Raw genomic sequence first — 17,060 nt, 5'->3', positions numbered from 1 at the left:
GAGCAATCCAGAATCTTTCCCAGAGGACAGATCATTAGATCTGGGACAAAGCAAATTTGGACTCAGAGCATCTCTCTTCAGAAACAGAGGACAAGGTCAGCTGGGGAGGCTGGATATTTAGGGCCGGTGCAGGAGGATGCAGACTCCGGTGTTACCCGCTTGAAGGATCGCTGAGTCCTAGGATCTGGGTCAGGTCAGAGCCGACAGTGGCTCAGGTGTCCTCAGCTGTGTGGTTCAGAGGCAGGGTAGTTCTCTGACCTGATTAAACCTCAGAATCACTTGGAAAATTTAAGAAAAAAACCTAGTTCAAAAGAAAAAAAAACAAAAAACCTAGTTCTAAATACTTATCTCAGACACATTGTATGGGATTGTCTGGTCAAGGGATCTGGTATAAAATTCTCTTTCTATTCTAATTTTCAACCGGATTTGAGAAAAAACACTCCACATTTCCCCTGGATATTAGCTAATATTCCATGCCTGTTCTTATTCTGGCATTGCCTCCCACTGATTGTATCCCCCTCTTCCCATGCCAAGAACTTGCCTCCCAGTTCTAAGAGGAATGTCAACTTAGAGAGACCATTTATTGTCGCTTTTGTGCCAGGTCTGTTGCATATTCACCAATCATTCTGTGTGATATTTTACTGTCCGTGTCTCTGTATGAAAAGGATGACAGTAAAACCCAGCAGAGGAATTTCTCCAAGGTCATAGAGTCAGTAAGTTACAGGATGGAGTCTTGAACGTCATTCCACTTGTTCCCCAAATCTGGTGTCACCATACCATAGTATCAGCCTCTAGGAGAATCTTACAGATTTTTAAACTCTTTCCCTCTTGTCATAACTCTTGCCCTGTATGTGTTTGCTCAGTCACTTCAGTCGTGTCTGACTCTTTTGTGACCCCATGAACTGTGTAGTCCGCCAGGCTCCTCTGTCCATGGCATTCCCCAGGCAAGAATAATGGAGTGGGTTGCCATGCCTTCCTCTAGGGGATCTTCCCAACCCAGGGATTGAACCTGCATCTCCTGTGGCTCCTGCATTGGCAGGTGGGTTCTTTACTTCTGAGCCACTGGGGAAGCCCTCTTGTCCGGGTAATTAGCTATTTGTGATCTGTGATAGATAGATACCTTCCTCTGGAAGGTTCCAGCAGGCTCTGCAGGCTTTCTAGAGATATTCTGGTTTCTCTAATGAAGAAATGAGATTGGGAGCTTGGATTTTTCTTACTGAAAGAACAGTAAAGTACAGAAACCTAGCTTTGATCTATGCCTGCATTTGGCCCTATTTAACAAGATGTGAGAGAAAAGTGTGCATGCAGAAATGGTTATAGGCTCATCAACCCCTGTCTAATGTCTCTCTTCTCTCCCTTCCCTCAAACCTCAGAGAAAACAGACGTTGGTTTTTTGTTGCTGTTGTTTTCACTCTTAAAGGTCCCTCCCAGACTACCTGTCCCCAACCTGCAGACATCAAGCGGGCTTGGCAAACAAGGGTTCCTTGAATGCATGGAGGGAGCCAGACAGCTTCAAAAACTCCTTTCCCAAGCTCATGACGGTCCCTGAAATACTGTTTAAATTGTTCTTCTTTCTTCTCCTCCTTAGCGATGCCAGCCAGCTCAGCACCTGACAGCCTGGCGTCCAAGGGAGGGAGGCGGCTGTCAGGAATCAAATGGGAGACCAAAGGCGATAAAGCAAACATGTCGTTTTAGTTGCTTACACTGGCGAGAAGGAATAATCAGTCTCCCTCGCTTTCTTGTTTTTCAACTAGACTCAGCAGGATTCCCCCACCCCCACCCCTTTCCTTCCCCTGAGGGATTGTGACTCCCTGCTTCCCACCCGAGCATGAGCACTCTGACATTCACTTTCCCTTGCAGTCCTGTGGGCTGGCGAGGGTTCTGCCACCCTGCAAAACCCTTTCCCAGATATGGAGCTGAAACTAGCGGCTATGACTGCTGACTTTGTGCCCAGCATGTTATGAGATGCTTGTATGCACAACCTTATGTAGCTCTGACTGTTAGTTTAGTGACCTTGGACAAGTTAGTTGACTTTCCAGGTTTCAATTTCTTTTTCTAAGCAATGAAGGTGAGGGGACTTCCCTCACAGTTCAGGGATTAAGACTCTGAACTTCCACTGCAAAAGGACATGGGTTCAGTCCCAGGTCAGGGGATTGAGATTCCACATGCCACATAGTGAGGCCAAAAAAAATGTTTTTAATTAAATAAATAAAATGGAGGTGAGAATCCCACTTTACAGGATTTGCATGATAATCTGACAGAGTCATATGTCACTAGTGAAAGTGTTAGTTGCTCAGTGGTGTCCAACTCTTTGTGACCCTACGGACTTTAGCCCACCAGGCTCCTCTGTCCATGAGATTCTCCAGGCAAGAATACTGGAGTGGGTTGCCATTCCCTCCTCCAGGGGATCTTTCTGACGCAGGGATTGAACCCATTTCTCTTGCATTGCAGGCAGATTCTTTACCCTGAGCCACCAGGGAAGCCCTATGTCACTAGAGTACAAGGCATATGAATGGAGATAATTTGAACAAGGCTGGGAAGAGTGAATTGACTCAGATCAAGAGAGACTTTGATTGTCAAGTTCATTTAGCTCTCCGTTCACTGAATCAACTAATGTTTACTAAGTATCTAATTGTGTTGAGACTGTATGCTAAGGATAGGGTATAGAGTGGCGCACAGACCAATCAGGGAACTGCCCTCATGAATCTTGCTAGAGAGAAATGGGGAGAGAAGGAGGACCTCACAAATAAACACATAAAGGTATATATTGTGTCACACTGTGAGACGGGCCACTGAAGAAAATATAGGGGGGGCATCCTATCATGGGGAAAGTCACAAAAGGCATCTTTGAGGAACCAATAGTAATGCTGGAACCTGATGATGGCTGGCAGGTGGCCGTGTGCTTAGGAAAACACCTCTCCAGGTGAGCAAGAGAAAGCCTGAACTTGAACCTACATGAAATGGGAAGTGCCAGAAGGTTTTGGAAGAGAGTTGCATCATCCTGTACCTGTTTTAAAAAAGATCACTCTCTCCACAGTGGAGGAAGAACTGGAGGGGGACAGACCAGTTATAAAGGAGGCTGTTGAGGTAGTTGTGGGGACCCTCTGGGGGAGCATGGGGTGGAGTAGCTGCTGGGGACGTGTTAAAATACAGTTAGAGTCGGTGACCGATCGGCTGTGAGGTGAGCCTGTGAGGACTACTGAAGGCAAGGGTTGGATTCTGGTGTAGGGACTGGAGAGCATCCCAGAGCCAGGGAAGCTGAGAGCAGCAGGCTTTGAGGGCGGGGGGAAGGGATGAGCTTGTAGAGCCGCTGCCTTGGGGTGCCTGCAGGACATCCAGATGCAGACACTGCCAACCAGCTCTGTGCCCAGGAGAGGTCTGATGGGGGAAAAGGAGTAGGAGTCAGCACTCCGTGGCTATGCATCACTTTCTGTTTCTGCTTAGCGAACAAACTTACCAGCTCCAAACAACATACATTTATTATCCTGCAGTAGTTCTGCTGCTCTAAAGTCCAGTTATGTTACTTTCAGGCTCTTTACTCAGAGTCTCAAATCAAGGCGTCGGCTTAGGGCTTTGATCTCAGCTGAGGCTCACGGCCTTCTTCCAAGCCCATGCAGTCGTTGGCAGGATTTGTTTCCTGCGTGACTGACATGCCTACTCTGTAGCTGCTGTGGGCAGGACCATTCCCAGTTCTTATAGGTCACCCCCATGGCAGTTCACAGCATGGCTTCCTCAAGGGCTGCTGGAGAGCATCTCTTTAAGCTCATTTGATTTGGCCAGACCCACCCAGGGTAAACTCCTGTATGATTAACTCAGTCAGCTGCTTCTGGACTTTAATTATATCTGAAAAGAATCCTTTCAGTTTTCTCAGCTAACATCATTTAATCACAGAGTGATATCCCGTCATATTTACAGATCCGACCACATTTAAGAAGAGGGGATGTACAGAAGGTGTAGAGGGCATGGGAGAGTCTTGCAGGTCATTTAAGAATTCAGAGCTCTACTAGATGGTAAGTGAAGGTGCAGGAGGGGTTGACTGTGCTGGGAGCGGGTGTAGGCTGGAAACAGAAGAGCTTCAGATTGTTCTGCTCAGTCATGGATTCGAGGTTGCAAATGTCCTTCTCTCAGCATCTCAGGGACAATCAAACCACCTGGCTCTCTATGGGGAGGAAACAGATGTCCCGGCTCTGAGGCATTTGTCATGAGAACAGCTTAGAGGCTGGGGAACATAGGGATTCAGGGGAGATCTGAAACTAACTCAAGTTCAGAGTCAAACCCATTCTATGTTGGACTGGAAAAGGACTTTTCCTTCGTGGCTCCTGTTGAGCAAATTTGCTCACCATCTGTGTCTTCTAATTAGAGTAGATTTGCGGAAAAGTGTGGTCAAGTCTTGTTCTTGCCCTCAGATGCTGGAGAACCTTGGGCAAGCCTCTTTGGCTCTCCATCCATTCGGCTAGGGTATAGTGTTTGAATAAACTATATCTCAGGCCTCCTCAAGCTCTGAAACACTGTGCTCTTCTCTTATTCGTTGAACACACATTATAGACTTCAGGAACAGCATGGCTTTCTTGGAAATCAGGGGTTAATAAAACATGGCTTCAGAGAATTCCCTGGTGGTCCAGTGGTTAAGAGTCTATGCTTTGACTGCAGGGCGTGTGTGGGTTCAATCCCTGGTCAGGGAACTAAGATACTGCACGCCATGTGGCTCGGTCAATGTAAAAGGACATGGTTCCAGCCTTTGAGAAGCTCCACCTCTGGCTGTTGTCCACGGAAAGAGTCAATACCACTGACTCCTAAGCTCATCTCTCCACTGCAAAAATACTCAAGGAACTGAGATGCTTCAACAACATTGGGAATGGTATGCTTATTGTTTTGTTTTCTTTTTTAATCATTTTTCACCAATGTAGAATCATGTAATAATACTAGTAGAGGAAAACAAAAACAAACAAGAACCTTCTAGACCAAAGAGCTTATTTCATTTTTTCTCATCCTCATTTGTGTATATTTTTTCTCATCATTGTAACTATAATCAACATACACATTTGCATTTGTTTTGTTTTTTACTCAACATTATATTATGACCATATTTTTTCCATGACACTACTCATTTTTCATGACGCTCTAAACCTGAAGATACTCATTGTAGCATAATCTGAAATATTGAAAAATTAGAATGAACCTGAATGTCCAACAATAGGAACATGGCTAAGTAAATTACAGTGCATCAACATGATGGAATATTATGCAGCCAGTAATTGTTGAGAATGATTTTTTAAGAAGGGCAGAATTCATAAACCACAGTGATTACTTCTGGGGACAAACATAACAGTTCATTTAAAAAATGTATGTGGGTGAATCATGTTTATCATTAATACTCTGCCTGTTCTCTAAAGGAATTTGAATTGAGTGGTTCTGCTAGAGGTAATTGTACCAGTGTGCAATGCTTAATTCACGTTCTTTAGAAATAAACAGGTGGTTGTGAATCTTTGCAGAGTGATCTTGGGAAGATCAATTTAACCCACTGGCTTCTGTTTTCTTCAGCTCTGTAAAGTCATAATTGTAGTTCCTTCTTCTAAGAGTGGTTTTGAGGTTGAAATGGAACAGTGCAAGTAAAGCACTCAGCACAGTTCCTGGAACATAGTAGGTGATGGATAAACTTGCCCACTTCTTTATACACTAGGATAAAGTAATTAGATCAGACCACCTCCAAGGTTCACTTGGAATCTTGGAAAATGTTGTCTATCCCTCTTCCCTTATTCATTCAAACCACTGTGTGTCTGGTCTTGGGATCCCTGGAGGCATGAATGCAATTCATCTTCATCTAATGGAGAAGAATAAAGAGGATAAAGAAGAACCAAAATTAAATTTCCAGGTGGAACAGATCCTGAATCATGAGAATGATCTCTTTGTACTCTGTCCTTGGATGGTGTTTCGAGTCAAGTTACTTCCCTTTTTTAGCGTTGTTCCCAAACCTATGTATGTAGGTAACATGTTTGGGCTTTTAAAACAGATACCTACCTTTGGGTTTCAACCTGGAGTTTTATTTAGTAGGTTTGAGGTGGAGTCTGGGCATCTCTGAGTTTTTATCAAAGCTCTTCCATTGGTGAGACTGGTGATCCATACACTCAGGGCATGTTCAGTCTGGCAGAGTGACCAAGATATAATGGAGAATACCAGATCTGCCAAATTCAGTGGCCTCCGTTCCTGCCTATAATTTTTCAATAATCAAATAGATTCATTTGTTTGTTTATTTTCAGCTGCACTGGGTCTTCGTTGCTGCCTGTGGGCTGTCTCTAGTTGTGATGCGGGGGCTTCCCCCCGCAGTGGTTTCTCCTGGTCTCGAGCACAGTCTCTGGAGCGTGCAGGCTTCAGTAGCTGTGGTGCATGGGCTTGGCTGACACGTGGCATACGGGATATTCTTGGGCCAGGGATCAAACCTGTGTCCCCTGCATTGGCAGGCAGATTCTTAACCACTGGACCACTAAGCAAGCCCCAGTCAAATAGATTATAATTTTATGATGTCCTCTCGGCTCTGCAGTTCTGTGATTCTAATTGAAGAGCACTTTCTGTTTTGTTTTAGCAAATGTAAGATAACATACTATTAGTTGTATGCTAATGGCTGAGGAGGTTTAGAGTGAGATGTTGGATACACAGGGTCCAAAAATCAAAGCTGGCTCTCCAGAAAATAGCAATCTTAAAACAGATGTCTAAGGAAATACATTTCTTTCTGATAGAGAAACTGAAAACAAGGCAAAGAGAGACTCTGCCAGTCTCCAGAAGAGATCTCTAGCACGGTTTCATCATTTGAGTCCAGAGTGATTTCAGTTCACCAGACTAGTACTGGAAGCCTGCTCTGTGGGCCTTGGGGATACAGAGACAAGTGACGCGTGGTCTTTGCCCTGGGCGCCACACAGCCCAGTGGGGGAAAGGATCGGATGGGCAATCACAGTAGAATGAAAAGGGCTGTGACAAAGGCTGGTGATGAATTCCGTGATGGCACAAAGAAAGAGCACCTGACCAGCTTGGTGGGAACAGAGTAGAAATGCTGGCATAGGAAATATTTAGGCTGAGTTCTGAAAAGCAGGATGGAATCGTTGAAGGGAAGAAGGTCGGAGAAGACTATCCGTACAGAAGGGACGATGAATAGACTGGCATCAAGCAAAATGCCTGGCATACTGTAGGACCTCAAAATAATTCCTGTTGAAAACAAGGAAGAAAGAAAGGAAGGGGAGGAAGGATACGTCTACTTAGTTTCACTGAAATGTAAACTTTCAGGAGCACAGAGCTAGAGGTAACACTGGCTGGGTGCTTTGGAGTTTATCATGATGACGATGGGAAGCCATCAAAGGATTTCAGCAAAGAAGTGATGTTTTGATATGTGGTAGAAAGGTCTTTCTAGCTTTTGTAGAATCTAGGAAAGAGGGGGACAGGGATGGGGTGAGAGGGAGCAGGTAGGAGACTATTGCAATAATTCAAGTGAGAAATGACACTGTCTGGCTTAAGGCAGGGGTGGTGGGGATGGAGAGATCTCCTTTATTACAGGATGTAGTCAGAGACCACACCCACCTACCTGCCTCATGTGGTCCAGCCCTATCACCATGGCAACAGCCTCTTTAGCATCTCTGGCCAGAGGGAGTGATAACAACTCTTATATCTGTTCCTGGAGGTCCTGCCTCTGTATTTTTTTTTTCTTTCTTTTTTTTCTTCTTTTTTTCCCCTTTGATTGTATCTGATCCAGCCTCACTGGGTAATTGAGTGTTTGAGAGTGAAAAATTATCTCAGCAGCTTGGCCCTTATCTTGACAGCGAAGCAGCACTTTTAATTTAATTTTGTTCGGAGACGCATGGGTAACAAATTTCACTAATCGCCGGGCTGTCGCCTTCCGCATGGTAACGAGCCGTTTGTTACCAGGCAGCCCAGCGTAAATACTTGTGGGGGAGCAGTCGGGGGACAGAGACAGGGGCTGGGGAGGAAGGAAGGGACAGCTGCAATCAATATTAGCCGGGCTGGGGCTGCCATCCGTTGTGGAATCAGAGATGGGAACCCGACTGTGAAACAAAAAGAGAGGGGCTTGAGAGTCAGATTCACCTGAGCTCTCGGCCTTGCTCTGCCTCTTTCTGTGTGGGTGCGACCTTGAGCAAGCAACTTCACTCTCTGCATCTTGAGTGTCCTGTCTGAAGGCGTGGGTGCTAATCCTCCCTACCCACTGGGTTGTGAGAGTTAAACGATGAACGATACAATGAGTTTATATACCGCCAAGCGTTATGCTGCCATATTTTCAGTGCAGGTAAGGAACTTAAAGGAAAAGTTCTGGTCCCTCCCACACATCTGATGTTTAAATTTCTTTCAGAACATCAGCTCCAGACTGTTGGCCAACTTTTGCTGCTTTTCTCTGGATGCAGGGAGCTCACTCACCATGGAGGCAGCCAGTAGCTATGACTCTCAGAACTGTCTTGCTTCACTGGCATGAAATATGCCTCGCTCAAGATTTCTTCCCTACCTTAGCCCCAGCCCTGCCTCTGGACCCCTGCAAGGAGTAAATGTGCAACTTCCTTCCTAAATAAGCTCCCTCCTGCCCAGATTTGGATTCCTCTTCTCGTATCCCAGGTGGCTCAGTGGTAGAGAATCCAACTATCAATGCAGGAGATGCGGGTTCCATCCTTGGGTTGGGAAGATCCCCTGGAGGAGGAAATGACGATCTGCTTCAGTATTCTCTCCTGGAAAATTCCAAGGACAGACGAGCCTGGCAGGCTACAGTTCACAGGGTCACAAAGAGTCAGACACGACTGAGCAACTAAGCACACACACACATCCAGTTAAGAATGCCCAGAAGAAGTCTGTGCTAGAAAAGCCCTTATAAGTCTTACGGCACAACTTCGCATTTTACATATGGGGAAGCTGAGGCCGAGAGAGAAGAAAATGCATTTTAAAAGAGCTGTCATTTTTTGAGCATCCATTACGGGCCAAGCACTTTACCTGTGTTCTCATTTAGTCTTTGCAACACAAGATCTTCTTCTGCCTTTGTCGGTGAGGAAACTGAAGCCCAGAGAGAAAAAAGCAGTTTGCTCAAGTCACAGTTTAAATAAGCATCACGGAGTAGAGGTTTCAGCTCACATCTAACTCCAAAGCCTCTCAGCTTTTGTGCTGTAGTTTTAGTCTCAAACTGCACAGCAAGTGAGCAGTAGAGATGGAACTAGAAATGAGGGTCCCTGGTTTTTGGTCGTACAGCCAGGCTAGAAAAGGGTGCCTCCCCAGGGATTGCTGTGTAAAAGGTGGCACCGTTTCCCATCCCCCCTGCAGTATCTGAACCAGAAAGCAAAGGAGACCATGAAAAAGCTGAAAAGCTGCCCAAAACAGTCAGTCTGTTCCTTCCCCTCCTCCCTGCCCCCTGCCAGACGCCAGCCACTGGATCCTTGGATCTGGATTTATGAGCCTTCTTGGTGTCTCTCTTTCTCTCCATCCTAGAGGGCCTGACTCTTCCCTCTCTCAGCTAATTAAAAACCCCAGCCTGGGCTGCCAGCCTTGGATCACAGGCTGCTGGGCAGAGGCGTTGACGCTGCTCTGATAAATCACCCCTGGGGGCCGTGGGAGGCTGGAGCGTTTGTCAGAGGGACTGAGCCCATCCAGGGCTCCTCTGGGACACTTGGGGACTGCTACAAATGGACCATGTCTGCCCCTACTCACCCCAGAAGGGGCTTCATTAGAAAATAAGAAAGTAGGAATTGCCCAAAGCTGATGGGGTACGCGTGACACCAGGGTCATCTTCTGCAAGCATTTGTTGAATCATGTCATTCCTGCATGTACCTGTGGCGGCTCCCTCTTGGCCTTTGTAGTCAGTTCTCCACTTCTTAGCCTGACGTTGGGTGGGTGTAGCAGGGCATGGGAAGCCCTGACTTTGGAGATGGACAGCTGAGTGTAGATCCTGGCTCTGCTGTTTCCATACCTTAAACATGTTACTCAACCCCTCTGTGTTTCATGGTCTTCACTTATGAAATGGAAGTTAAAAACCACATATTCACAGATATACGTATATGTGTATATACATATGTCAGACTCACTGAGACGTTGTGTACGCAGCCCTTAGTGTCATCTTTGGCATTCTGCTTTATCATCCTGTCCCTGCAGCGGCAGCCATCCCCATCCATCCTTTCTTCTTCCTTCCTGTCCTATTCTGATTGCCATTGAAAGTGTTAGTCGCTTGCCTGTGTTTCCAACTCTTTGTGACCCCATGAGCTGTAGCCCACCAGGCTCAGAGGACCGTGGAATTATCCAGACAAGAATACTGGAGCATGTAGCCATTCCCTTCTCCAGGGGATCTTCCTGACCCAGGGATCGAACCCAGATCTCCTGCATTGCAGGCAGATTCTTTACTGTTTGAGCCACCTATTACCTGTTGTTAACTTTAGCCAGAGTGGCCTCTCTAGCCTAAGATTCCATTCTGCCTTCTGCCCAAACACCCGCAAACACACCCCGCCCGACTTCACCTGCTGCTGGTTGCTGGTGCAGTTCCGTGAGCCTGGAGTGCGTTGTCAACCCTGCTGCATCTGATAAAGCCAGACTGTCCTGCTAGGTCTGATTGGAATAAATGTCATCAACTTTTGGAAGCTCACCCTGATCCCTCCAGACAAAGTGTTCCCATGACACATTACCTGTATCTCTCTTATCATCTAGTCCTTGTCGCTTCTTTAAAATCATGGTTGGTCCTGTATGTCTCTGCTCCCCTCTTGAGTGGCGACCAGGAGCAGTGACTTGCTGACACCTGTATTACTAGTATCTGAAATCATGTTTGACATAGTAAATGTTTCCGATTAAAATAAGAACCCCAGATAACCCCACTCCCTATATTGTTAAGTTGTTTTTCTTTTTTTTCCCCCACCTGATAGATCAACATGCGTTATTACTCATTCTGTTTTTCCTGGCGGGTGAGGGCGGTGATGATAATGGCCTCACCTGGGCTGGTGTGGAGTGAGCTGCCGCCCTTCAGCGAGGAATAGTGCCCCAAGCCAGAGCTCACCAGTTCCACGGACTCGAGTCCGATTCTTCAGACCTTCAGTTTAGTCTTTAATCCACCAGGCAGGCTCTGTTCCATTCTCAGCCTCACCTGGTGAAGTCTGGAAGGATTTCTCCAGTTTCAAATTGCTCTTGCCTTTGTTTCTCAGAGGTGTTTGGTAGAGAGAAATTCTCTCTCCTCCCCCAGGGTCTATTGCTGCAGTTACCCAAGTGCGCCCCCCAGTGGTTGTAGACTTTTTTTTTTCCACTCTGAGAGCAGGAGCATTTTTGTCCAAGCATGCACTCATCAGTCACGCACTTATCAGTCCTGCATATGCAATGCATGCTTCACCCTGTGGTAGGTGCTGGAGATAGAAGATGGATTCAACCTAGTTCCTGGCCCTGGGAAATTTCGTCTGCTGGGGGAAGCAGGATACCATTAAAACTGAGATGTAAAGTCCATTGTGATAAATAATATGATGGAGGTTTCTGGGGTGTTACAGGAACACAGGAGAGAGCCTTCCAACCGTGTCTGGAATGGAAGGTGGATGATAGGAAGAGCGGAGAGGAGAGCTTAGAGGATGCGGGGAAATGAACCTAGCGATGTCCAGGAGTGGGGTGGAGAAAAGGGATGGTCAAGGTGTTCCTGGAGGCAGAAATCTGAGCTGAGTGGGGCATAGGAGTGGGTGGGAGAGAGCAACCATGTTCATCAGAGAGGGCTGGGGACCTGGGGAAGGAGCTGGATACAAGCATGAGAGGGTGCTAAAGCATCTTCATCAGTCAGTGACGAAAGTTATCTAACTCCAGACTTTTATTTCTGTAATAGCCCATGTTTGAATTTTTCCTGCACTGTATTGTCTTTGCCTTTTTCTGTTTTCTCACAGCTCTCCTGCCTCATCTTCATGTTCCTCATCTCTTTTCTTCTCCTTCATCAGTGTCTTGTTTTACTTCCATCTCTCTATTCCTTCTTCTCTTTTTCCTTCTTTTACATCTTAAGGCTCTTTTGTCTTCCCTGCAAAATCCCCTTAGTCTGTACCTCTATTTTTTTGGTTTGTTTGTTTTTGGATACCTAACCCTTTGTCTACTAAGAACAACAGTTAGAAGTCAGAGATCCAGATTCTGCCATTACCTTGCCAACTGCTTGGAGAAGCCACTTAACTTCTACCTAGATTTCATCCACAGTTTAAAAAAAAAAAAAAATGAGAAGTTGCACTATGTCTGTGCCACCATATTCCACAACTCCAGGGCCACCTTCCTGGGTGCCAGCCTATAGACCCAGGGGAACTGGGCCCCTGAGACCTCTGCAAGGGCCTTGAACAAGATGAGCATCATCTATTCAAAAGGATGCTTTCACTGTCTTTCTCCTTCCCCTCTCTCTGTCTCACTTTCCCCCCATCTCTTTATCTCCCCATGTCCCTTCTCTCTATGCCTTCCCAGTTCTAACTAGCACCAGACTGTGAGATGTCTGCATCCAAAGGGAAGCACTTCCAAATGGGGAGAGTGATCTGTAATTGAAAGATGATGCTTTGGGTAGAAGGCATTTGTTTTCATATGCTCAACATCACGATTCACAGTGTCTCAAACTAGCTAAGACTTGGAAGACTGTATTAGATACGAATTTAGAGCCCTACCAAGGAGCCGGAAGACGGAATGAGATAAATTCAAGGATATGCACTATTTGGGGGAACCTTCATTCTGGAAAACAATAGAATAATTTTTGTCACTCAGCATGTGGATTAGGAGCATCTTGTTGGGGTAACAGAGAGCCTGGGATTCTGTGTAATATGTTATTCAAGAGTATGAACTTGTATGCTAGTCTGACGCTCAAGGCCTGAATGGCACTCTCTGACTATGCCACCCCCAACAATTCACTCTTCTTGGAGTCAAGGTCTTAATCTGTAAAACTGGGTCATGGTGTTTTGTCTGAAAGGCATTATTGTCCGATTAACTGCATTAACTCATTTAATCTCCTACATACGTTTCAAAGATAAGAGCTCTGAAGCCCAGAGACTTCAGTTACTAAAAAGTGATAGAAGCGGGGTATACGCCAGGTTGACCCCAAAGCTGCCTCACACCTGGGTCTGAAATTCTCTAAGTTTATTTTTTAGTAGACTTCCAGTTAGGGGATCAGGAAAGGTTAGTGGCGGGGGACATGGAGATGCAATGGGGCTTCCCAGGTGGCTCATTGGTAAAGAATCCCCCTGCCAGTGCAGGAGAAGTGGGTTTGATCCCTGGGTCGGGAGGATCCCCTGGGGGAGGAAATGGCAATCCACTCCAGTGTTCTTGCCTGGAGAATTCCATGGACACAGGAGCCTGGCGGGCCACAGTCCATGGGGTCACAAAGAGTCAGACAGGACCGAGCGACTGAGCATGCATGCACACTCATGGAGATTCAGGAGGTGGAGGTGGTGTTCAGTTGCCCAGTTGTGTCCGACTCTTTGTGACCCCTGAGCTGCAGAATGCCAGGCCTCCCCTGGCCCTCACCATCTCCCAAAGTTTGCCCAATTTCATGTTCATTGCGTTGGTGATGCCATCCAGCCATCTCATCCTCTGCCACCCTCTTCTCCTTCTGCCCTCGATTTTTCTCAGCACCAGGGACTTTTCCAATGAGTCGTCTGTTTGTATCAGATGACCAAAAAACTGAAGCTTCAGCTTCAGCATCAGTCCTTCCATTGAATATTCCAGTTTGATCTCCCTTAAGATTGACTGGCTTGATCCCTTTGTTGTCCAAGGGACTTTCAGGAGTCTTCTCTAACACTACAGTTTGAAGGCATCAATTCTTTGGCCTTCTGTCTTCTTTACAGTCCAGTTCTCACAACCATGCATGACCACTGGGAAGACCAGAGCCTTGACTATATGGACCTTTGTCAGCAGAGTAATGTCTCTGCTTTTCTACATACTATCTAGGTTTGTCATTGCTTTCCTGCCAAGAAGCAATTGTCTTTTGATTTCATGGCTGCAGTCACTGTCCACAGTGATTTTGGAGCCCAAGAAGAGGAAATCTGTCACTACTTCCACCTTTTCCCCATCTATTTGCCATGTAGTAATGGAACCGGATGCCCTGACTATTTGTGACCGCATAGACTGTAGCCCACCAGGCCTGTCTGTCCATGGAATTTTCCAAGCAAGAATACTGGAGTGTGTTGCCATTTCCTCCTCTGGGGGATCTTCCTGACCTAGGGGTCGAACCCTCATCTCCTGCATTGGCAGGTGGATTCTTTACCACTGAGCCACCTGGTAAGCCCCACTGCATCTCCATGCCCCCTTACTAACCTTTCCTGCTAACCTGAAGTTTATTAAAAAAAACTTAGAGAATTTCAGGCCCAGGTATGAGACAGCTTTGGGGTCAACCTGGTGTATGCCCATGATCTTAGTTTTTTTTGATATTTAGTCTTAAGCCAGCTTTTTCACTCTCCTCCTTCACCCTCATCAAGAAGCTCTTTAGTTCTTCTTCCCTTTCTGCCATTAGAATGGTATCATCCACATATCTGAGGTTGCTGATGTTTCTCCCACCTATCTTGATTCCAGCCTCTGACTCATCCAGCCTGGAATGTCTCATGATGTGCTCAGTATATAGATTAAACAAACAGAGTGACAGCAGACAGCCCTGTCATACTCCTTTCCCGATCTTCAACTGATCAATCTGTTGTTCCATACAGGGTTCATACAGGGTCTATACAGTTATTCCATACAGGGTCCATACCATGCAATAGGTATAGGTTTCTATAATTGGAAAGGAAGGAAAAGAACATGGATTAAGTCATTCATTTATACTCACCTTCATTCTATAGAAATTTCCTGAACACATGTATGAGTGTAATTGCGTCTGGAGCCCACAACGGAATCAGATGCAGTCTATCGTCTAGATGCCCTAGAATTTGCTAGGAGGGAAGGACAAGTAACACAAATAGCAAGTTCCAGATGCTGAGATGACCTTGATGGGTATGTACACTTAGGAACACCAGGGAAGCTGGCATCCATTCTAATTGGAGGTGCAGTCAGAAAGGCTCATACACAGGCTGGTGGTGACATTAAAACAGGATCTTAAAAGAAAAGTAGGTCCTCACTGCATGGAAGAGTTGAGGGACATCTCAGGAGGAGGCCAATATTAGTTTCCTATAGTTGCTGAAACAAGTTATCTCAAACTGGGTGGCTTTAAACAACAGAAACACACATTCTCTTACAGTTCTGGAGGCCAGAAGCCCAAGGTCAAGGTGTTGCCCGAGTGAACTTCTTCCAGAAGTTCAGAGGGAGCATCTGATTCCATGCCTGTATCCTAGCTTCTACTGGTTGATGACAGTTCTCGGCATTTCTTATCTTGCAGATGCATCACTCCAGTGTCTGCCTCCATCTTCACATGACCTTCTCCTCTGAAAGTCTCAAATCTCCATCGGTCTTTGTCTTATAAGGACTCCAGCCATTATCAGGATGTAGGACCTATCCTACATCAAGGATGATGTCGTCTTGAGATCCTATGCTTAAGTGCATCTGCAAGCACTTGTTTTTCTAGATAAGATCACATTCTGAGATTCCAGATGAACATACATATTGGGAGCTACCACTGAGCTACTCTAAGGGGAAATCAGAGAAAAAGTTCCTATGTATTGGGAAGCAACCAGATGGGGTCCTATGCTGACAACAAGGGGTTCTTGGGAACATCTCAAGTAGCCTAGACTCTTGATTCCGGCTGAAACTGGTCACCCCTTCTCTCTAGACCTCAGTTTCTCCATTTTTAATAAGAAGGCTCAGCCAAGATGATATTTAACATCTGTCCATTGTTGATACTCTGGGACCTTGGGACTCAGGCAAAGACTGTTTTGCTGAGTAGATCCTAAAACAGCGATCTGGATGAGAGCTGGACCACAGCAGGTTGGAGGAAACCCCGGCTGTCCCAGCGGCTCTGGCTGGACTGTGATAACAGCTCTCTCACATCGCTGTTAATCTTTAATTGGTATTTGATTTGATTTAACATGATCTTCTGCTTGTAAAACACCTTGAGATGTTTCTGCGTTGTGAGCGCATCCTGGAAACGCGGCTTTATTGTATTAACAAGTCTCGGCCTGAACATAAAGGGAGATAATTAGAAACAGCAAAGTCCCTTGGCATGCTCAGGGCAGCCAAAAAGCTCTTGGGAAAACAATCCTTTCAGCTGCTTTCATGCATCTGAAAGAGAAAGCTGCTGGAGCAGCCCCAGTGGATAGAAGAGCTTGTTAGGGTCACTTGGCACACTATTTATAGCTTTTAGCCTGTGTCACCTTTACCCAGCTCCTGTGGTCCTGTAGCTCATAACTCCCTGGGTTTTTGCTGCAACCCCTAGGAAGTTTTTGCTGCAACCCCTAGGAGCTTTTTGCTGCAACCCCAAGTTTTTGCTGCAACCCCTAGGAGCTCAACGGAGCAGCCCACTGGGTGGCCAGCAATTTGTAAGATCTTTTGGCATGCAGAGTGTGCTTCTCATACAAAATAAACACATAAATAGTGGCAAAGTTTCCAGGCTAGCCCGCAAAAGTTGACTTACTGCCTAGTGGTTCAAAAGCATCTCAGTACTATTGAGGTGCTCACCAGGACCCCAGATGAGCCCTAAATGGTTCTTTAGCCTGAAAAAAAGGTACCTTAAGGGTGACAAGGTCATAAAGTGTGGTTATTTCTAAGAATAGCCCTAGCTGGCACTCTCCTGTGCAATGTATTTGAATTAGAACTCTGCCTGACATAGCGGGTATATAGGAAAATCTGTGCAAACTAATGTGGTTGGGTTCCAAGGCTATTCCATGAAAAGTGTGCTTATGCAGAATGCACTTGAAGTAAGGGAATACAGCAGGGTTGTTTTGCTTCGAAGGCTGCACATAGCGTTCCATCTACCCTCTGCCCTGGTGTGCCTGAGCTACGGCGCCAGGAAAAGTGGTGGTTTGTAGCCAAGGCCAGCCCCTCAAAAAGTTACATAGCCTTCCTGCAAATTGATAGGATTATGAATATGGATTAAGTTTCCAGTCTTGTCTCCAAACCTAATTAACCTGTTAGATATGAGAAATATGAACAGTATTACATTCACTACACATAAATATCCTTTATGAAGC

General features: G+C 45.9%; 1 protein-coding gene and 1 long non-coding RNA gene across 4 annotated transcripts in view; one reads left to right on the top strand and one right to left on the bottom strand.

Annotated features, from left to right (window-relative positions):
• Nucleotides 1-17,060, top strand: part of ASTN2 (astrotactin 2) — a 989,820-nt gene that overhangs the window by 353,490 nt on the left and 619,270 nt on the right. The gene's annotated exons all lie outside the window — the stretch shown is intronic.
• On the bottom strand, nucleotides 8,232-10,120 carry LOC145540877 (uncharacterized). The gene is made up of 2 exons (XR_014078610.1): nucleotides 8,977-10,120; nucleotides 8,232-8,679 (listed from the first exon to the last, which is right to left on the bottom strand). It is a non-coding gene; the product is annotated as an uncharacterized LOC145540877 (long non-coding RNA).

The sequence above is a fragment of the Giraffa tippelskirchi genome, chromosome 1 (assembly GCF_054371585.1).
Source record: "Giraffa tippelskirchi isolate mGirTip1 chromosome 1, T2T-mGirTip1v1.2.pri, whole genome shotgun sequence".
Taxonomy (NCBI): domain Eukaryota; kingdom Metazoa; phylum Chordata; class Mammalia; order Artiodactyla; family Giraffidae; genus Giraffa; species Giraffa tippelskirchi.
This window is presented reverse-complemented; position numbering and strand designations above follow the sequence as displayed.